A 22,804-nucleotide genomic window follows, 5' to 3' on the forward strand; every position below is an offset into this window, starting at 1 on the left:
ATTTTACTGAATATTGGTGGGTAACAATCGTCAGTGAAACTTTATTTCACACTGTGATGGTTAACGTGGACCGTTACACCGCTACACAGTTGTTGTGTGTTTTTGGTCCTTTTGAAATCACCTTGTTTGTACTCGTCTCTCATTTTGGACTGTTGTGGGTGAAAGCATAACATTCCGTGGCCTCATTCTTGTTTTTGTCATTCACTGGACCCGCATCTGTTTGAGAACAGCATGTGTACAACCAGTGTTGGCAGAATACTATGCTTGAGCCCAGGCTGATGGGGTCATTAGCCTCTCTATCTTTGTCAGCGAGTACATTTGGTAATGCATTGGAGCTGTTTCACACTGTGTTCTGACTTTCAGACATCCAAACAGCCCCCCCCCCCCCCATTAAATCTGCAGCTGCTTTCATATGACCTAAGCTGCCAAATCCTCAAAAACGGAGTCCCTCTTTTGAATTATGAAGCAGCCAGGTGTATGTGTGTGGGAGGGGGTGGCAACATTATGGAAATGTTATGAGGCTGGTAGACGGCGCTTGCTCTCGCTTTATTTCTGCCTGTGTAATTTTCGTTCTGCTGTGAATGCTCTCCTCCGCTGTCCTGGCCAAATAAACACAAACATACAAACACATAATTCAGCATAAGTTTGCCTATGATTTGCTCAAGCATACACAGGGATGTGGCTGCATACAACAAAGCTGTTATAGGGTTATGCTTTTGCATGTTCTCTGCTTGCAGCATTTAAAGCAGTTTTTCCAGTTCAAAGAGGGGATGGAATACACTTTGGAGAGTAATCTTGTGCTTGCAGTTGCCTTTGCATTCCCACCAATCTCCACCTTTTATGGCAACTCTCTATCCCACTCAACTTTTTGTCCATGTTTTCATTTCACACACAGACATAGACACACAACCATGCATATTCTAATGACCCGCACTCTAGTCGATTGTATTATTGTTCCCTGACTGTGTAGAACCTCTCTGTGCATCGACAGAGGCTCAGATAATAACACTCTAAGCTATATACAGTCAGTTAGTTGACACATATCTGGTGGCACACATGTATAATATAAATGTATGTGTTTGCCGGGCTGCTAACTCTAGATAGGCTAAACACGGGTGAAGAGAAACCAAAAACGTCAAAGACTTGCATTAGAGTGAGCATGTGAAGACGACCTGCCTAGTAAAGCTACAGAGCTGCATTTGGCCAAATAATTGCAGACTTTGAGATGACATTAATATTGATTAGGTGATAGTCTTGTAGTTGCGTGTGCACCGGTGGTGGATAATCATTAAATGAGCCGTGATCTATTTAGGAACCAGACTACTTGTCTGTGTTTACATGTGGATGAACACATATGCTGAAAATAATAATATCCCTAATCTGCCTAGATATAAAAATGATGATGTACAGTATGTATGACACCTGGGCCTAAACAAGTAGAGATGTTTGATGCCGTGTTTTCCTTCCCGATACCGATTCAATACAGATATCGAGTACAGCTCTGATACCAGTGAGTCAAAAAGAAAGAAAGTAACAGGTTAGAATTCCCTCTATAATATCTATTTTACATCTCCTTAAAATAGCTCTATTTATTGAAGTTTCTTGTCGAAAACTAATTTTTACAAAGGTACATGAATATGATACCGTGACATCGGATTGGTGCATAGCTGCACAAAGCATTTCCAATTCTGCTACCTGTATCGGAACAACTCTATAAATGAGTCACCGGTATGAGATTCCATGGACACAGCTGTCAGCCAATCAGTGTTGAGTATCAGCTTTTGGTCGTATAGCTCTCACTGGAAATGGAGACAGTCACTTGTGGAAGTACCTGATAGATGCCCTGAAACAGGATTGTCATCTGCAGTTTCTCGTATTCATTCAAGTAGATGTTTACTCCTTCAACCAGCCACCAACCCCCCTAGTGCGGTAAACAGTGGAGGAGGTTGACGTCAGAGTGAGGGGGAAGCCATAAGAAGATGAGAGGCGTTTGAGGTTGAAGAGGGAGACGGCAGGGTACACGAAATCACAACTCTGCCTCCTTGCTTATTCATCCAGAGCTCTGTATGGAAACCCCATTGGTGTTTTTAATAAAAAGAGGCATCACTCAAAACTAGGCGCTGACACATTCTACCTCCTTTCTACGTGTTCAGTTTTTTTTTGGTCCCTACTTGCTTCTTTCCGTCTTTCCTCTTGCATCTCTTCCTCTCTTTTCTCTCTACATGAAATGACACCAGACACCTAATGAATATTTCATGACACTTCTTTACCCCTGTGCAAATAATGGATGCTGTAAAAATCATAAATACATCTCTCTTCATCCTGGAGCTGGAGCTGTCCGTCTGTGCATGTGTGTGTTTTCATGCTGGAGTGGTACTTATACCTCTGCCATCAAGGGCATTGTTTGTGAAGATTCCTGCATGGAGCAGCAGAGTGGCCTCATTACAGGTGAAGACGTGGGTACATTGAGCCATTTATTCTGGGTTTCCTTGCTGCTTTTCCTCTCTTTGTTAGCCCTGGTTGATATGCAGTGACATAAAGTACAATTCACTTGAGGTGTAGTTCAAGAATCCAAAATGACAAAATATAATAAGATACACTATAAATCTGGTGTAACTCTGATAAGAGGTTATTGGTGGCTACACTGTTGTATTTTATTTTTTTATTGGTATATATATATATATTTATGTCAGGGTCTTGCTCCATATTCCAATAAACATATGATGAACTTAAAATATGCTTAGTCCATAGGCAAGATGTTCCAAGCTCCATAAACCCTAACCAAGCTTAAAAAAGCAATTCTATTGATTACTCTAACTTGCGGAAAACGGAATAAGCATTCACTTCCACTCCACTTTATTTTCAACATGTTGCATTTCTGTGTCCCCCACGGCATTTTGTGTTCCGTGTATTTTTGCACTAAATCATGGAGGCATAGCCCTGACTGGAAAATGAATGCCAATTTACTTGCCTGACCTTTATCTTGAAGGGGAAGGAATCATCTTGATTCATTTCTTTCATGTTTAGGTATTTGCTGCAGCCAATTCTACTAATCAACAATCCAGGAAATTGGACGTGGATTTGAGTCATCAGAAAACGAGGCATCCAGGGGTTTTAGTTCCCAAATTAGCTTGGCTTTATGCTGGCCAGCTTTAAAGTCTTCCTTTTGCTTGATTTCCCTTTAACTCATTAAAGGCAAAGCAGAGATTTAGACGATTCTTATAGACACAAGGCTGGATCCTTATTTAGAAATGCTTTTGTCTTTCGTCCATCATTCTTCGGTGTCACAGTGGCTGACTGTGGGTGTGCTGTTGTTTTATTGTCTCCATGCATTGCAGTGAACTTTGATTTGCTCTGAAGGAAGAAGTGGTTTCTCAAGATTTCCCCAGCTGCAGTCAAGTGTGTGTGTGTTGTAATAGCAAGTCAGAACTCAGAAGCTAGTGCAGGCCATTCAGTGGCATTTAAAATGTCCCGGCTTTGTGTCTTCAATGGCACCGGATTGATCACTACCAAGGCTATCAGACCACTTTTGTAAAGACTGACGTCTGGCTGATTGTAGTCTGACACAAGGACAATAAAGATGTTAAGTTAATTTCAATTCACTCAGACAAAGCAGGTTATACAGGTAGCAACAGGACATGTTCACATGCACTGCAGTAACCTGTATATACTGTAGATCTGTGTGCTGCAGGACACGATTCAGATTTCATTATTTTGGAACCCCCTGACTCCCTACTTCCACGGCCCCTCTGACCCAACTTCTGGGTCATCTGACTCAAAAAAGAAATATCTGCACCATCATTTACATAATGTGTTAAGAAATGTCCAATGTGTATGGGAATTGACAAACCTAACACTTGAAATGCATTATTGCAGCTCCAAAAGGCAGGCTGAATATTTTTGGGTGTGCCTTAATTATGTGCTGGTGAACCTACATGAACAAGCTATGCACACCAGTGCAACCAATGTAAAACGTTAGCCTGGAGCTCTGCTGGGAAGTCTTTTTCATGTACTTTCATATATGTACACAGCCAACTGGATACAATACATGGCCAAGAAATGTGCACTGAAACTCACCCTTCTCATGACTGTAGTTCTGAAGTGGTTGTACTGCCGATGTAACACAGGCTTGTACTTATACTTCTATAAGTATAAGCCTGTGTCTATCTTATACTTCTTGCTATTCTTTGGTCAAAGCACTGCCTACATTCTGGTAAATTCTGGTATGAAGAGAGGGTGACTAAAAAGACGCACTTAGATAAACCTTTTTCATAGATTGAATTTGTATTAACTGAGGTCAATGTCAAAACAATCTTAATATAACATAAGTGCAGTTCTAATGCAAGTGAACTACATTAGCAAGTAGACTGCGTTTTGTACAACACTGAAAGGTCTGACAGCTTTTGTAATGCCCACTCCTTTCAAACAAATATCATATCATATCATATGTTGATGTTTTAAGAAAATCTGTTTAACTTGACGATGCACAGTATGCTGAGTTCCGGCCTCTGTTTGCTGCCCTTTATGATTATGTGGAAATGAACACAAACAAACCCAAAAGAAATGGGTAGTTTATTTATTACAGCATTTATTCCAAGTGTCTCTCCATTTCCTCTTCTCCTACTGGTCAATCACGAGCTAATGGACACTAATACAAAGAACACAGCAAATCTCACACACCATGAGTGCCCAATCAGCCAGTGCTTTTCAAATCAAATCCACTCCAGTCATTGTGTGGAGGTCTGTGGCCTGATTAGGGCAATTATTACCTTGGGTTACCTTACTTACCTATATTGAACGCCCATAGGCTGCTGGAATATGTCCAATCTCAATCAAATGTGCACAAACCTATAGATCACAATCACATTATAAAGAATGTAGTCTCTTGAAAGCCCACATATTCACTTTGATTTAAAAGACCTGATTTATGCAATCAGCCCACACTTATTCTTTGAATAGAGGACTCGCCTCTTTAGCAGATGAATTCATGCCTTCTCTGTTGTTGTCTTCAAAGCATTTATCGTCGAAGTGGCTTCCTGTTATATTTCCAAGTCTGAAAGAGTGAGAGACACCCACGGTGTCTGCACCACTTCTGATTGACTCCTGTTTTCCAAGCGGACGCATGCGGCGCCACATCTTTTTGATTGCTAGGCAAACACAGAAACTCATCCATATTCGTATCTGTTATTCAACATATTGCAACAGTGAATACGTCTACCTTTTTTTTTTTCAATGTCATTAATGACGCACTGTGTACAATAAGGCCAGACGTTTTCCTGGATGCACCCACACATTGCAGCCTTGACATTAACCCTGTTGATTATCAAGCGGTAAATCTTTCAAGCAGCGCTGAGAGAAGGATGAATAGAACAGGGCAGACAGAAGACTGGAGATGTTTCCGCCACAGAGAAACAGGCGAGGACTCTCCTTAACCGCTCGCTATGGAGGCCATAAAAACAGAGACGAGGACCTGCTTTGATGGGAGAGGTGGTATTTGTTTTGCAGAGCGAGCTGCTACCCACAGCAGGGTAAAAACTCCCCCACGCCTTGACAAAGATCAGACCAACGTGGCAATCTTACATACACACCAGACCACTGTGAGATCCTTACCATGGGACTTATTCTTCCTTTGCTGTATAAACAGTTTCTTATCTTATCACTTCCCTGTCAGCTGCAGGCCTGCCCTGACAGCATGTAGCTCTAGAGGAGCCATCGTTAGGGGAAAAACTCTATGTTCACACAGCAGCCAAAAGTGTCCCACCACAGCTCTTGTTTTCCTCCCCCCCCCCCGTGTCACCGACAACATACTCGGGAATCAATGTGAAGAGCAGAAAGCTGGAGCACAAGGAGGCAGGTTGTGCTACAAAATAAAACGCAAAGCAATGCTACCTATAGTGCACTGGATGCCCCGATCACATCTGTATGAGACCAATAAACCATGTCCTATATAGATAAGCAATCAGCTCAAGTGTGTTGTTGCTTACAAAATATTCCACAGTGAAATTACAAGATAATACCAAGAGGTAGTGATGATGATTATCTGCCATGACGTGCTTCAGCTGCATGCCAAAACGATGGGATGGAAAGGAAAACATTTTGCATTTTACTGATACAACAAAATGTGAATATATTCTGCATCACAGGTACAACTCTCTGCTAGCAACTGCTTACAAGGAACAGATGGTAGGTTGGTCACGCACACACTTGCACACTCGCACATGCATACACCAGAGACTGAGAGATTGTAATGGAACTGTCCGTCAAGTCAAATCAGTGACAAACATGGAATGTTTCAATCTATTCCAGCAGCAGAAGGCTTTCAAGAGGCTACGATAACAGCAAGGCAATATAGATTCACAGCCAATGGATATTTCAGGCCATTCAGGAATATTTTAATCTTTTCAGTGCTTCCCAAAGCAATTATACCAGTTATTTAACCGATATTTTAGATACAATAGACATTTGAAGCAGCCAGGCTGTAAAGTGTCAGTGTGAGAAACTGCAACTGGACAGCAATGCTTTCTTAAGACGTGTCTGCTTGCTTCACTCCTCATTGAATCCTTCTTAACCAAAAATGTAAACTTTTGGGGTTATTTTGGGTTGGAATGAAAAGACAGTTAGATGACGTGACTAATAAAATATGGCCGTTAACAATTCCGTGTTATCTTTTCATGCATATCGTGGACATGTCTGTGAGTTTACCTTTCTTCAAAGTATTATGCGTGGCCATGTACGGTGTAAGTGTGTTTGTGTGTTTGTGTGTTGGTCCTTACCCACGCACCTGCATGCAGAAGGTAAAGGGGTCATAAATCACTGTCTCTGTGTGTGAGCATATGTTTGTGTTTTCCTCGCCTTCTCGGCCCGTTATGAGACGCTGCTCGTCTTGACAGTTGGAATGGATGGCAGTCATTATTTATGATGCCGTCCACTCGTCAGCGCGCATTGTCACCACGCGGGCTGTCAGCTGCCACAAGATGGTAATCGCACAAATGCCATTCGGCTAGAACCTGGCAGATGTGGTAAATAACTGCACAGAGTGCTCTGCTCCTGTGCGCGTGTGTATGCGTGTGTGTGTGCGCATGTGTGACTCTATGTGTGTGTGTGTGTGTGTCACACAGAGAAATATATAAAGAAAGATAAGGAGATGCATGAGATTTGCAATTTAAATCTGAGAAAGCTCTCAGGCTCAAGCTCACCTGAGTGTGGTTGTGTCTCCCATAAAGCATTTCATCATCATATAATTATTCCCAAAAACCATGATGGGGGAAGCTTTGCATTGTCTGTAGCTTCACTCCTTTGCCAGACGCCTGCTTTTAGGTGGCAGAAGCTCAGCTGGATTGCTTTAACCAAAGAGATCATTGTAATGTATCCACGCCGGCGACAGCCGTGGCTGGAGCTGTTATGTTTCCAGGTAGTCCGTCCTATACACAGACCAACAGCCCGTTCTTTGGAGGGATTATCTTCAAGTTTGGCACAAGCGTCCACTTGGACTCATAGATGAATTGACTAGAATGTGTTGGTCAAAGGTAAAGGTCACTGTGACATGAGTCAAAGATTCCTATGCTTATGACAATTTCACAAAAATGTCTAAATGGTTAAAATGGTGAAGTGATGTTTTTTTGTAAAGACAGGTGATGGAGGCATACTATTGCAGGAGGGTAATTCTAGTTATTTTTGTCATAGTGTGAATCCACTGCTTTTATTGCATCAGCATGATCAACTTTTCCAGCAGACTGCGAGGTTTATTGGAATATGATCTTACATTACGTACATGATTGGTGAATGTGACCACATGCCACTAATCGGTTCATCATTACATTTTACCGAATGGCACAACAAGGTATGACCAAAGCCACAACAGGTGTCCTAATTATGTGCCGATAACAACTAAGTAAGTCCAAAATCACAATTGATTTATAAAATAAATCAATTGTTTCTGGGATTCACAACAATGGAGCTGCCGTGTCCTGCACTAGGTCTCGTTCACCGGCCCAGTTTGCTTTGTATCGAGCTTTGGCTCAAATCTACGTTGCATGTAAATGTTTTCTTTCTCACTGATGTGAACAGGTTCCTCCTCCTCTACTAGTGTGTTCATTCAACACTACAGAAGGATTGGAAAGCTACCGTTCTCTACCATAACTCTAACGAGCTGATGACGAGCTAATGATCTCTCATCCACACATCACAAGTGGCAGGAGCAGTCTTCTCTATTTGAGAAGTTTTCTTCCTTTTGTAAAACATTCTTGCTGATGTATTTATTTACAATTTCATGCCTTTGAGTTTTATGTAGCTTTAAATTGGCATTTAGCTAAAATACCAATTTAGCCTGAATATCCTAATGTTACATTGAATTTACCTTATTTAGGACACTACAGGCAGTTTAGCATTCAGGCATTTTACAGTATACCAGAGAAGTGTGGGAGCACTTTTCATCTTCCTGTTAATTAGCATAATTACAACCCCTGAAACGCATTTTGAGCAGATGTTTTGAACTTGAACCCTTCAATAAACATCCCCTCACACCCATCTGTCATAACGGCACGTTTAGACCCCTTTTAGTGTGCAAGGCACTGTGGCATAGACCATATTTGCCCTAAAGCACTGTGTATGTGTGAGTGTGTACGCAGGTGGTGCTGCGAGAAGTGCAAGGTATAACAGAGCAGATAACGGAACCCCACTGAGGTAGCGTGGTGGTTTGTTGGGCTTCAAACCTTCCCCACTTTCTCTTTGTGTATTTCTCTCTTTGTCTCTCCCCTTCCCCTTATGCTGACATTTCTCGGGGCTGTGTGACGCCATGAATGACAACTAGGGGCTCTTTGGAGTGTATGTCGGCAGAGTGGCCTGGCTGAAGGAGATAAGGAGAGCAATCCGCACACACATGCATATTGTCCAAAAAAAAAGGACACAGAGACCCCAAAACACAAAATCCAAAAGCAAGTCCTTATATTATTATGGAAATGTTTTGTAATTTGCGTGATATGAATACAGGCGAGCGTAGCCACACACATTGTGGACATAGGTTATACTATCAGCTGACACTGGTACCTAGTAACCAACTGAAAGGGACTTAAATTGATATTAAGGCTATGATTTGCAGTTAGAATGGAGTCGCCTGCAACTTTCCTGCAAGTTACAGGGCTGAAGTACTTAGCCCCTATGGAGATGTTCATTTTCAAGTTACTAGGGCTGTCCCGAATACCATTTTTGGGCTACCGCAGCTTTGCTCGTGGTCAAAAGTTGATATTTATTTTACACAAGGCCTCTTCGTCAGTGTACAGCAGCAAACCTGTGTGTGGTGCATTCCTCCGCTGAGCTGAGATGGACTATGTAGCGCTGCAACACATGCCATTAGGTTTCATTTAAGGCATTCATCTTGAAGCATTCTGTTATTTTACAGAATGGTTGTTTGTGTTTACATTTGTTAATGAATAAGAAGCAACTTCCAAAAGGTTTGATGTTTTTTATGCATGTTTGTAATCTTAAGGGTTAAAAATGTTTTCAAAAATACCTACCCAACAACAAAAATAGCAGAATAATTGAATATTCGAATCCAGTCCTACAAGTTACATTAACAAATGTAAATATTGGTTGTAGTTTCAATTTTAAAACGCATGTACGCGTGTTGGATTTCCCCACTCCATCACTTAGTCTCTGCACTTTCATTGCAGCACCACCTTTGGTCTTGTTCATCAGTTAGTTTCTCCTTCAGGATATGATCAGGAATTCTCTATCGGTTATTCTTACCACATGTGCACCAGTCACATCACAAAGATATGCACAGACACACCTGTTGCATTGCAGTACTCCAAAAGCGTGTGAAAACACTAAAAGCATTTCAACCAGAGTGCTCCCCGTAAGCACAGATGCTCATTAATATGTATAGCCGTACACAGTAACTTGGGCCACTCACAGAGACATACACTCATATTCTCCGCCGCACCAGCGTACAACCCCAGCCCCAGCTTGCTGCCCTGCCTGGGGGATGGCAGTGGCAGATGGTGGCTGTTCAGAACTGCCGGGTACCCAGATCTGTTGGTTGGATCCCCGAGAGGCGCCGTTGATCATAGAAATGAAGTGGAGATGACACTGATCACTCTTCTGCCGCCTCCCCGAGCTCCCTCACTTTCTGTAAATGCAGAGGAGCCGAGAGATACTTAATGTGCAGAGAAGGTGAGGAGAACGGAGGCAATATGGGAGGTGAATGCAAACACAATCTTTACATGGAGGCCATGTCTGGGGGAATTGGTGTGCAGACGAGGCAGTGCTACCACCTTGTTAACTAAAAACAACACACACACAAAAAGGGTTGGATTGTCAGTGATAAGCCTGGGCAAAAAACCCAACTTGATTGATTTTGGTATTTCTGAGGCAGCTCTAATTATATGCTTTTATTACTGACACTGATGAAATGCTCAGAAACAGTTATTGATTTGGCTGCCTGACTCTTTTTCCAAGGCAGATCCATTCCGCTACAGCTGCTATCAATCTTTATCCCACTTTCATTTGCCTTATTTATCTGAACAATTAATTTTAATTACAGGAGCTTATTTGGAAATTGATTGATCTAGATCACAGTAATATGGGCTGTTGATACCGTCTCTTTTTCAGGGTAACTAAACATTAATATTGTGTATCCAATTTATTCTTTAAAAGGAAACACGGTACATGAGTCTTGATATTGTATTGTTTACGCTTTTAATCCATGCATGTAAATATCATATTTGTTGAGACATGTTGCAGTTTACACCATTTTTTGTCTGGCCATTGGTTTTAAATACACCTACATCATGTCCTTGTGGCAGTCTGTTGCTGGTTTGACTTGATGTTGACCTTCACCAGTTGCTGCACATCAGGATGCCGAGCCTTGAGTTGGATGGATCAGTGTGCTGAATGCACTTCAAGAAAACAATGAGCAGGGACGGATGTGAGTCATTTTGGTATGTTTAGTTGGTGCCCCGGATTCTAAAATGTTGTCATGATATACTGCAGCTTATATGTGAGGATCTGTTCATTCATACTGGTCAAATATTCAAACCTAAAATAACCTAACTCTGCAACTTGGTAAGCAGATACATGCACACAGGCCACACACTCACGCCAGACACAGAGCTTCTCATAGAGCCCCATCAGAGAGACATTCCTGGTCAAAGGACTGCATCCCTTTGAGAAAACAATTCCCCCCTTCCCCTGGTCAGATGAAGCAATTTTCTTTGGTATAAGACACACTATATAATTGCATATAATTGGATTTAGTAGTTCACTGACCTTGTGGTCAGTTTGTTTGACAGTAGATAGCAAGAGAGGGAGAGGGAATGTGTCTGCATACCGTTCACATGAGCGAGTATGTTTGAGGCTTCAGAGATACTAGATGATCCAGACAAGTAACGAGTAACGTCGGTCTGATCCCTGGCGACCTGATGTCAGATACTTAACAGTGTTCTTTAGCTAGTCCTGACACAGCGGTGTACATGTCCCGACTATTTAACACATGCTAATGTTATCACTCTTGTGGATCACCAGAATCAATCTTTTTATAGTGTCACATAATAAGAAGTGCTAATAAGCAAAGGAGAGCAGTGGAGGGCCACAGGGGATTTGAGTTCTTTGTGCCTGGAGCCGGCACATTAGCATTCATAGAGTATCATGGATTAAAGCGGTAATACTCAGGAAGCTTGTTTCTTCTTTTCTTTTCTGATTTTCGCGATATCTTTGGTGCTAACCAGTCATGGCTTTGGTGTTTTTACGCTGCACTGCACAGAGACTGTACTTGTATCAAAGAGTGGAGTTGATACTGAGACTTCTCCTTTGACATTGTTCTTTTTTGTTCATGCCACTCTTTTACTTTCTTTTTTCAGTCACAGTGATGCTCACTGTTTGTGCCAACTGTTACATTTATGGTCCCAACATTTCATAAGCTAACTATGTTTAAGACGTAGCCAACGCAACTTTAACTTACAGTAGAAGGTTGGACAACGTTATTTTATTTTTGCCAGACTAATATCCAATACAAGTCTAACTACTGCAATGGGGAAAATCCATTACAAGCAGCTTCCTTTATAAGTGTCTTATCTGCGCTCTTCAACTTGTAAACTGGTGGCCAAGTAATGACCCCCTGCCACTACATACAGTAAGGGACAAAGCCAGCATATTCAGGGGTCTCTCTCTTGTGTGTTCTGAGCCACTAATCCAGTTTCCTCTGGGCCCCCCCCGGTGGATGAGCTGATCCAGCGGCGACTGGTATTCAGCCACTGTCATACTGCTACGAACGACTGCCATGGAGGGGATGAGGGCATTTGGTGCCAAATAGCTGGTGACTCAGGATGCACCAAGCCTTTCTGATCTATCGCCAGGCGGTGGAGGGAGTGGGTGGAGTGCAGAGGAGGGTGGGATTGCAGATCAGGGAGGCAGGGCTGCCCACCACCCGAATCCATGTGAAAATATGTGTCAAACAACCTGCAGCTCTCTGCTTCCGTCTTTGTCCCTGTTGGAGAGAAGTAATGATAAGGATGCAAAAATAGCCCAGAGAACAGATTGAGTGGTTTTCTTAAAGAGCTATCGTGGGGCTCCGAACAGCACGCGGATCTGAAGGTGAAGCCGTGACAGATGGGATCAGTGGAGACCAGCATAACAGCCCTGTCTGATTTAGCAATGCTACACTGTATGAGCGCTAGCCAAAACCAAGGTGGTGGTGGGGGTTTTGGCGCCAGTAGCGCATATGACGGTATGTACTCTGCGTACAGTATCAAAGTCTCAAAGGCGCTATCAAAAGTACACCTTTGCACATGCATACACACATCAGGTGTGGCTGTGAGATAACATGGACTTCTTGCTCCTGAGGCTTGTGTTGGTCTCCAGAGAGCTCCTTGGTAACGGGCTACTCCAATCATTTTCTTTCTTTTCTTGTTATTCTAGATAGCCAGGTGCCAGAGAAATGAATCCAATCTGAATTTGATCCGCCGATATAACGTTCTCTGTTTTGTCTCCAGTTCTGTTGGTTCCCTTGAGTTTGATTCCTTACAACAATATTACAACAATTTCGATTAGCTTGTTTTTGATTATGGTAATGTAATAAGTTGCTAATTATTGCAGGTCTTGTTCATTCCACTCATCTGCACTACATCGCTGTTAGGTTCTCTGACAAATGCTTGAAGTTAAACAATACAGCCTTGGCAATGTGGACTTAATGGGCTACAGGACTCCTGACTATATAAAAAGGATTTACCCCCAAAAGGCAATTGTGCTGCAGTGGGGCGATTTATGAAAGGGGAAGGTCCACTGCCCTTTACCTGCAATCTCTGCTGAGGTTACCTCTGTAGGCCAGGAGACACTATTTAGTGAAATATCATTACTGATTCACTCTTCATTTAATTACTGAATTATCTTATTCAGTTATATAAACGTATTCAAATGCAAATCTCTTTTGACTAAACAGAGCTAAGTGTTATGTATTTGGATATACTGTATAATGTAATAAAAACACACAATGGAATATTAATTACTTGCTGCAACAGACACAGACAGGGAGAAGTGACCTCCAGAGTGATGCCATATTAAAAGACAAGGACGACATTATCAATCGATGAGAATGACTGTAAGAGAAAGAGAAAGAAAGCAGAGGGGATGTGAAGCATAATGTGAATACCCCAGTATGGCCATCGTCATGGTAGAAAAGATACTGGAGCCAGTTGCTATGCCAACAAGGGTCGGTCTGCAGCCTCTCTTGCATTTGTCCACAGAAGTTCTTACAAGTGAAGAGAGACTTAGAGGAGAAAGGAAACGTGAGAAGAAAACAATTGTCCAACATTGAGGAGAAAGAAGTGGTTTTGCATCGGTTGTTTCTATTTCACCTCAACGTTCTTGGGCCGACGAGACGCTCGTATATTTCTGACACTTCAAGGTGGAGCACTCCACATCACTAAAGGAGAAATTATTAATGAAGGCAATGACGGGCTTTAGGCATTTCCAGGCAGGTAGGATGATGAGCAGAAATATGGATTCTGCTTTATGGGATAGTTCAATTTTTCAATAGTTGGTGTTTACTACCTACAGTAGGCAGTCAGCATGCCCCTCATTTAGAGAAGCAGACAGGAGTACCAGCATTAAAGCAAAGCACTTACTGTGGATGCAACAAAACATACTTCAGTCAAAATCTATATTTCTTTATTTTGAACATTTTCACTGCTTCACCTTGCCGTCAGGGGTACTGGTGAATCCCAACGAACCCTTTTAAAACACCAAAGCCACACAACAACAAACAAACCAATCAATCGAGGCAGCAACTTCCGTGTTGTGCAGTAACTGTTTTTGTCGACGGAGTCTGGTATCTGTGTAGACAGCATGGATAGACATAACTGCTTCAGTTCCCCATTGGAACTGTCTAATGGCGGTGAAAATACTCTAAATGTAGCATTGACTGATATTGATTGTTTTTAGTGTCTAAACTACATTGTGCTGCTGCCACCAGGCATAGCCGAACAATACTTTGCTCCCGTGCTGGTACTCCTGTCTGTTTCTCCAAACTGGGGGCAACCATCATCTACTGTAGGTAATACACTGACTATGGATAATTACCTCATACAACAACACTTCCAAATACACCAACCATCCCCTTTGCATTAACATTGTTCTACTGATATCCCTTCACAAATACACACACACACTTGCTGTTTTTTGTTTCCTTTTTGTCTCCTTAGTTGTGGTCTTTCTCAGCGCCTATCATACGTGAAACTCTATTCCAAACAGAGCAGGGCTATTTCACAGCACAGCAGCACCAGACATCTCCGGCACCGTGTTTAACATTGTTGAAATATTTGTTTACAAGGTTCAGTGCCGTTTAATTTTCTTGTGATCAGCTCTCCCTCCTCGCTTCCTCCCTCTCTTTTAGCTCCCTTTCCTCGCTCAAACTCAGGAGCCCTTTTGTTTGAATATGCAGAGGACTTCTCGCTCGCTGGTATTTGTTCAGTTTGCCTAATTGGAGTTTGGCGAGATGAAAGCAAGCAGCAGGGCTTTTTGCTCAGCCGCTGAAACTAAACAAGATACTGTTTTGTCTCTGGGAAAAAACAACTTGAGATTTGTTTCCTTAATTCCGGGTTGAGCTCTGCCATTTGATGGCATGGCTTTGCATTTAAACAAACAAACAAAAAATAAGTCTATACATTTTTTTATCTTTACATATTATGACCACTTCTCACTTCTTACTATATTTACTATTTATCTGACACTTTCCATTTATTATTTCCCAGTGAAGGATCTTAAGAATGCAGTGGCTGAATGTGTCAAACAGTGAATTGATTGATTCATCGGACTGTCAGAACTGATATCTTGCTTTAAGGGCAGTTTAAAAGAATAAACTGAATATGAGAATAAGCTATTTAACATACATTTTGGAACAATTCAGCTTCCTGAAGAGTCTGTTTAAGCAACTTCAACTTCTTCAAAGCCATTTTATTCACCATTATGCTGTTGTGAGTAAGGAGGATATGCCAGTTGGGACTTTACAATCTCAGTTAAATCAAGCTGCATATTGTTCCCCACAAAGAGTATTCCAGGATCACAAAATAGGCTCATGAATTATGAATACATTTGTTACACAATTTCCATAAATTTAGCTGTACTTATCTAACTCCCTCTCTCAAATGACTGAACTTCCAGGAGCACTGCAGAATCCATGGTCTAATGGTGTTTACCCGACCCAATGAGCTAAATGTAGTTAGCGCATCGTCTCAGTTGGAAGACATTAATTCTCCATTATGGGATGTTTTTGTAGTTACCTGCTGAGACCCACCCCCTGACACAAGGCAGGAAGTTGCCCTGACGGGATGCCACATTTCCAGGAAAAGCCATTACGATTTACTTTTTTTCCTACCACGAAACTACAGTTCACTGCCGTGCCGTTAGTGGAGAGGAACAGGATGTGTGCGCTAAACGCCGGCTGAAGGGAGAAAATTGTCAAAATGAAACATTAAACATCAACAAACGCTCAAGGCAAGGTGCTATTTTACACTAATGTCCCTGTAGATTACTTTGCCTTGACTTGAGCGTTCATGGCTCAGAGGAGCAGGGGGTTCTGTTGTTTTTACTTTATCTCACTGACATGGGTTTACTTTTGTGATACAGGCGACAATTATCATATAAAAAAGATCTGCCTTCACCAGTCTTTTAATACTTTGTGAATGAGCTTTGTTAAGTGAAGGATGATTATTTATTTGCATCACACTTGTAGATATTGATTCTTAATAAGTGGAAGTTCTCATCTTTTCATTCTGGATATCTTTCAGTTGGTTTTAACACAACCCAGACTTGAAACTCTGTATGAAACTACATGGTCAATCTAAAAGACTGCAGAGGCGCAAAATGAGGAACAAGGACTTGAAAGAGTGCTTGTAGCTTTGAGTAGGTTGTGCGTGTGTGGAGGGTTGAGCTTAAATGGTTTTGTACATAAGAGGGTGTGGGGGGGGGTGTTCCATGTGCTAATCGCCCACTTGAAGACTGACTTCCTTCCTTGCATCAATGCTGCTGTGCTCTCCATCACATTGCAATTAGAACTTCCTACATCCTGAGAAACAAAAGAAATGACTGTAACCGACGGCATGCATTTCCGTAGCCCACTACCCGCTTTTAGCTTCCCTAATGAGTAGAGTCCAGGAGTAGCAATCAGAGGCATTCATTCCATGTAATTGACTCTTGAAAGAGGGTGGATGGAGCAGTTTTCGGATGCATCTGCAGCACTGGCAGTTGTAGATTAGGAAGAGGAGAGGAAGGACAGGTGGATACTGGACACCAGATCTCAGTGAGGACCAATGATTAGTTTTGACCTCATCAAAGAAAGGGAAATGGAGGTCAGACAAAGAGTTTATTGGTTTTCGCAAGATGGACCCAGCATGGTTCTGCCGCTCCAGGAACTCCAGACATTTGGTCACTGGAAAAAATACAAACAATGGAAGGACATAATTTAGAAGATATACTCTACGACATGAGGATGCTATGTTTGCTATGTTACATATCTGCTTTCAGTGTTGGTACAGCCCCTCCTTTGAGGCGAAGGCGGTGAGCGAGTAAAACACTGAAGCTCCTTTGAGTATCTTTAGTCTGTTTTGTGTAAATTAGGATGAGTGAGGAAATCATCAACATCACTTCTGTGTGCGAGCTCCGATGGCTAAAACATGAAATTAGTCTAACTTCTCCAGCTCGACATATGGAGGACCTATTTATTTATGAACTGTTTAATTAAGATGGAACGGCAAATGTTCAGATCTCTACCCCTCACCAATCTCCAAGCCCTGATTTATTTATCCAGACACATCCCAAGACATATTAGTGGTGTTTTAATGAACAAAATGTGCGAGTCAAAGTGATTCACTCAGCGTTATGCAGTTAATTAGGAGATGTGGGGGAGCATAATATCTCGATATAAGATATTTTCCCCTGTAAGACTGTGATCTCCCCACGTTCAGAATAGACAGTTATTAAGCCAATAAACAACACTCAGTGTTTGCAATATGGGTAAGCCCCATGTTACATCACCAATTTAGTGCGAAATACTCATGTTTTATTTGTGCAGTATATCAGGACAGTGCTTAAAACATCAAAAGCTGTGGCTCCAAAATCAAGACAGACCAGAATGTTTTGGATTATCTATCATGGCAGGGTTGGGATGAATACGCTCAAGCTTTGATACGGCCAATCTTAATTATGTAGCGCGGCACTTTCTAATTGTACCTTTGAATAATATATCGCGTCATTTGACAGTCTTCCAAACAACTTAGTGCATCGCTCCTGACAGATGATGGCTGTTGCTGCTGTGTAAAGCAGAAAGTGACCATAAAGATTTAATGCTCGACTCACTCAGCTTAAGTGCCTCGCGTGGGGTCAACAGTTCCCTAGTGGTATTTCCAAGGAAGTCAAATGCATGCGCGCTCACACAACCACAGAGTTGAATTCTGGAATGCTGTGGGAGGAGTCCATTTTTTATTCAGATACTTTGAGAATCTAGGGCATTCTGTCAGAAACCAACACATCGAACCAAGAAATAAACATGTTTTTATATGTGTTTGGTATATCGAGTCCATCAGTACCATGAACTCCTATTTAGTTTAATGTGTGTTTTATTTGACATGGTGTTGTAAAAGTGTCCATATGAGCCACGGCCACAAGAACTAAATGCTGCAGCCAACGTGGAAGGTTGTCAAAGTAATGTCCTTCTCTCAATCTCGTCTAGTCCGTAGTACCACGTGCTCATCGCCCGTAGGCCACTACACGTGTTGTGCTTTTTTCCCTGCTTCTAATTTTTTGTTTGCTATGGTGAATTTTTGTATTTGTGTCATAAAGATAGTGCTTGCTTGATGGACACAGGACTCCGCCTATCAAACTTAGGCATGTTGGTTAGTGCATGCTGCACCCAACAGCTCTGACCATTGGAGTTTTGCTCCCAGTAGCTGACTAATATAGCAACAAGCTGTAAATCCAAATCTGATCTTTAAAACATCCGTTCAGAATCCTACAGGCGACATGCTTTTCTACAGCGTACTGTGTGTGCATAACAGAAGACACTGCAGTGACCTGGACAGACAGACGCAGACCTTGAAGAAACACTGACTCCACACTTTTCCAGTCGTCGTGTAGCTATTTGATTGGGTGTCAGTCAGCTATTCTTTGCTTTTTTTGGCCTACACATCAATAAGACATTATTAATAAGTACGTATTACCAAGGTATATTCCTTGAACAAACATCCTGACTCCTAAGCTGGCATTGCAGCAGACAAATACAGAGGTTTAAAAGGAGCACAGGGACCCTACGGAGGACAGCTGAGAAAAGCTTGACTTTACTGATCCGATCATGTCATCGTTGTAATGAAACCGCAAAATGTTATTCTGTACTCAGAAAGCAAACTGTGCACCAGAAATGAACCATTTCCTCGTTTGTACTACAGCGACTACCTCAGAGCACAACTGCCCACTCGGAAAGAAGTATTTAAATTATGTCCTCAGTGCAACACACACACACACACACACACACACAGAGCTGCAGCTTCATGATGAAAGCAACTTCTACTTTGTATCTGCAGCGTCTGTCTTTTATCCTTCATTAGAATCCCAGCAAGCTGCAGTCAATGACTCTACAGTCAGTAAGCGACGTGGACCCAGCGAGCAAGATTGTCATTTGATTCTAATGTTAAAGTATAGAACCTGTTTCTTCCTTTTGAAACGAGCCAGCTCATTATTAATAATTTAAAGTGTTGTAAGACACGGAAGCCTTTAACATCAGTCTATAACTCTTGGCAAAATTGCAGCGCTCTTCTTAGCCCCTTACCTCCCACTATCTCATTCTCTCTCTCTCTCTCGTAGAATAGATATCCACAATGAATTATTAAAGCACTTTAAATTCTGCCACAGTTTCTATATTACTTAAGCTGTTCAAAGACACTATGCATTATGGATCAGCCTACCGAGATGAATATCATTCACATTCAATCCGATCCATTTCCACACGTCTTTTAAGCAGATGTTTTTACAAATTGCCCTGGATTGTTTCTGAGCCCTCGAGGGCCGTGCCTGCACTTTTTGGCAATGGGAGACATGCAGCAATGATTACGCAGTAAAACTTCTGTGCCCAGGCCTAGTAAAAACCCAGTGATTTGTGGTTGTGTCAAATGTTTTAGATATTGTGTGTTTTTATATCTCGTGCCAAGGGTGCACCCAGCATTCATTGTTCTTATTTTATGCTTCCTGACTTTTGTACACCTCGCTAGCTTTTGCCTTTTGGTAATGCTCGCTCCCACTAAAGTAATCAAAGGCAGTCAGTGTCATCCAAAGATAGGTTTTTTAACCGACTGCCATTTCGGCATCTGAAAGTAAAGAATGTTTTGTGTCGGTATGGCATGTGCCTTCAGGAGACACATAAAGTGCGGTGGCCATATGCTGTTGAGAGTCCTTAGAGGGCGATGCTATTTAACATGCCAGCCCAGCACCACAGGGGACGTGGAGGAACCCATTCCTCCTCCTGACTCCAGTCTATGTGGCCATCTGATGAACGAGGGATCGAGGAAGTGCAGAAGGGGTAGAAAATAATAATGGTGATTACGACCATTTTTCTCCGTCCCTACCAATTGTGTGTTTTCCTGAGACACAGCGCATCTGTTAGTGTGTGCGTGTGTGTGTGACAGAGAAATGGCTTACAAGGTCATTCAAAAACATGCTGTACCTGTTGACTGCTGCATTCAAATCGAAGACATGCAAGACACCACAATATTACCCATGCAATCATTTCTAGATGGTTGTTTGCATTAAACAATGTATCAGTGAATGTATCAGTCTGGTGAATACACTGATACATACTTCTGTACCTTGTTGGCACCGCCTGCCTCTATCTTAATCATGCAGTGTTTGGCACTATCTGACACTTGTGTCTGAGCCACCAACAGTCCTTTGAATGAAATCAGTAGTTTGCTGAACAATAGTGGCCTTTATTCATCAGTCCAGAAAGCAGATCAGAAGAAAGTGGCAGATGAGGAAGAAGAGAGCAGGAGGCAGCTGCAGCTGGCTGATGGAGGGCTGGGTGTGGAGACGAGGAGCCAAGAATAAGGTGGGAATATGGGCGGAAAACAGAGGGGAAGAGGAGTTGGCCAGATAAGACGTAAGCATGTCTGCTCCTAATGGCAGAATTATGACCCCGCTCCATCTGCCACTCAATCATAACCAACCAATCAGCGCCGGTTCCGTCAGGCTCTCCCATCTGTACTCACCGCAGAATTAAGGGTGTAATGAAATGCTCAGATGTCAAGGAGATGGGGAGACTCAAAGGTTGGGCTCGGATTTTGTCACGTCCCCAGTTCGTGCGGCTTGGCTTGTGGCTGTGGTAATTTGATTTGTGCTCCAATATTGATGCAGAATGGTAGTTGAGAGAGACGGAGCTTTTCCTTATGTCTGTAGTATTCAGATGTCTTACACTGATCAGTCATTTCAATTTCAGTCACTGTCTTCTCGCTCTCTCTCGCTCTCTCGCTCTCTCTCTCAGACCACTTGATGTTGAAAGCCCATCACATCCTGATCAGAATCTGGCATGAAGTCTGGCATCTTGTGCTTCTGCCAGACTTGTGTGTGACTGGCTGTGTGTGTCAGTGTGTATGCAGCTTTCTGTTTTTGGGGGAAGAAATGTTGTGAAAATTGATTGGCACGTTGCACCGATCAAATCACGACCTTTTAATTTCCTGATACGTTACCTTGGAATGAATTGATGTTTGGCTTTTCTCTGCCACTGCGCTGCACACCTGTCTGTGAATCTCTGGTTAACACTGGCTGTGAAGACGCCATTTGACAACTCGCTGCCATCGCTCTGTCCTTTCCTCTGCGCGTCTTTTCTGACCTTCTCTTCACCTTCATCCTCTTCTTCAGCACGCTGTCTTTGGCCTGCCTGAGCTGGATGAGGCTGGCTGGTTGGTGTATTTGAATGACTTCGTATGCAGCGAAAGCGCCGTTCTGTTTCATTGCAGGAGCCTTCGCCTTATCTCCTTAATGGATTATGAGAAAGGGAACAAAAACAGAGGGAGGCAGAGTGAGAATGATTGGACTCCCTGCAAAGGGCCGGCCACTGCAGCCACATAAATACAACACTATGCCTGTACATTTCCTCTGCCTGAATCACAGATGTTATTAAGAAAGAAGGCAATAGGGACAGCTTGTAGTCAAGAGTCATTTTCGCTTCTGTAGTCTTTGAATTGTGATTTACCGGCTGCCTGGTGGTGGCATAGACTTGTCTTGTGCTGCTGCAAGCCCCCAGTTGTGTGTTGCTTTGTTTTCTTAGACATTAGACACTATCTTTTTATTGCAGCAACTGCATGTTTCCTTAGCTGTCCAGCAACTCAGTTAGCCAGTGCACAGTTTATATGTCGATGCACACGCCTCCCAGAGACAAACCCTGGCACGCTTGCTGTGCATGGGAGTTGAAGTTTCGCTGTTGGTGCTGCTTTAAGTACTGTCTCTCCTATTTGCAGCATTCAGTGGGTGAGGCATTCCAACATTTCTTTGGGAAATGTTTTTACTAAATGTAGGTCAATACAATACCAAATAATTAATCTTTAGTCTGTAGTGTGTTTAACGTAGCAAATATTTTGATAGCAGAATTTTTTCTATGTTTATTCCGGTGCATATTGATATTCCAAATGAAAGTAAACCAGTCCAAGGTAACACCGCTGCACTTCTTTGATGGTGGAGGGTTTACTTGATTGAGCTGTCTGCTGGTAATGCCAGAAGTCTTATGTTTGAAATGGTATTGATCAAAGGAAAGACAGGTTGGCTTGAAACCATTTGACCTTTTGGGACTTGTAGTCCAACAGACATAATGCTGTTGATATTTTGTGCTGCCTGGGGTTAAATCCAATTAGCGTGAGCCTTTGGGTTGATTTGGGAGTAAACCTTGCTTTGGGCCATAGTTTCCTTTTTGTTCTAAACATTCTATTTCTCAGTTTTAAGGTTTGATTTGAGGAATTCTATCCCCGAGACATGCTAGTGTTTGTTGACAGTGCATGACCCGTGCCAGCTATGACGTTTAAACACATGTTTTGCTATTATTTTCCCTCCTGTCAGGCCTTTTGTCCCTGATGATCCCCTGTGCAGGTGCACAGCTGCTGTATTAATGCTGACATGTCAAACAGTGAGAGCTATTATATGTGTCATTGTGGTGGTAAATACTGCTGCTTAACCATTGTTTAAGAAACATGTTTTTCTTCATATATCCTCAGTCTCGACAGTTATACAACATAATATATATAACAGAAAAGTCCCTCTGGTAGGACCACAAAGCCTCTCA

The 22,804-nt window shown here is 42.3% G+C and overlaps 1 protein-coding gene across 8 annotated transcripts in view; it reads left to right on the plus strand.

The window, feature by feature from the left end:
* The window catches only part of nrxn2b (neurexin 2b), a 620,971-nt gene that overhangs the window by 132,100 nt on the left and 466,067 nt on the right, over positions 1-22,804 (plus strand). The window lies entirely within an intron of this gene.

The sequence above is a fragment of the Anarrhichthys ocellatus genome, unplaced genomic scaffold (assembly GCF_004355925.1).
Source record: "Anarrhichthys ocellatus isolate YVR2014 unplaced genomic scaffold, GSC_Weel_1.0 scaffold11, whole genome shotgun sequence".
Taxonomy (NCBI): domain Eukaryota; kingdom Metazoa; phylum Chordata; class Actinopteri; order Perciformes; family Anarhichadidae; genus Anarrhichthys; species Anarrhichthys ocellatus.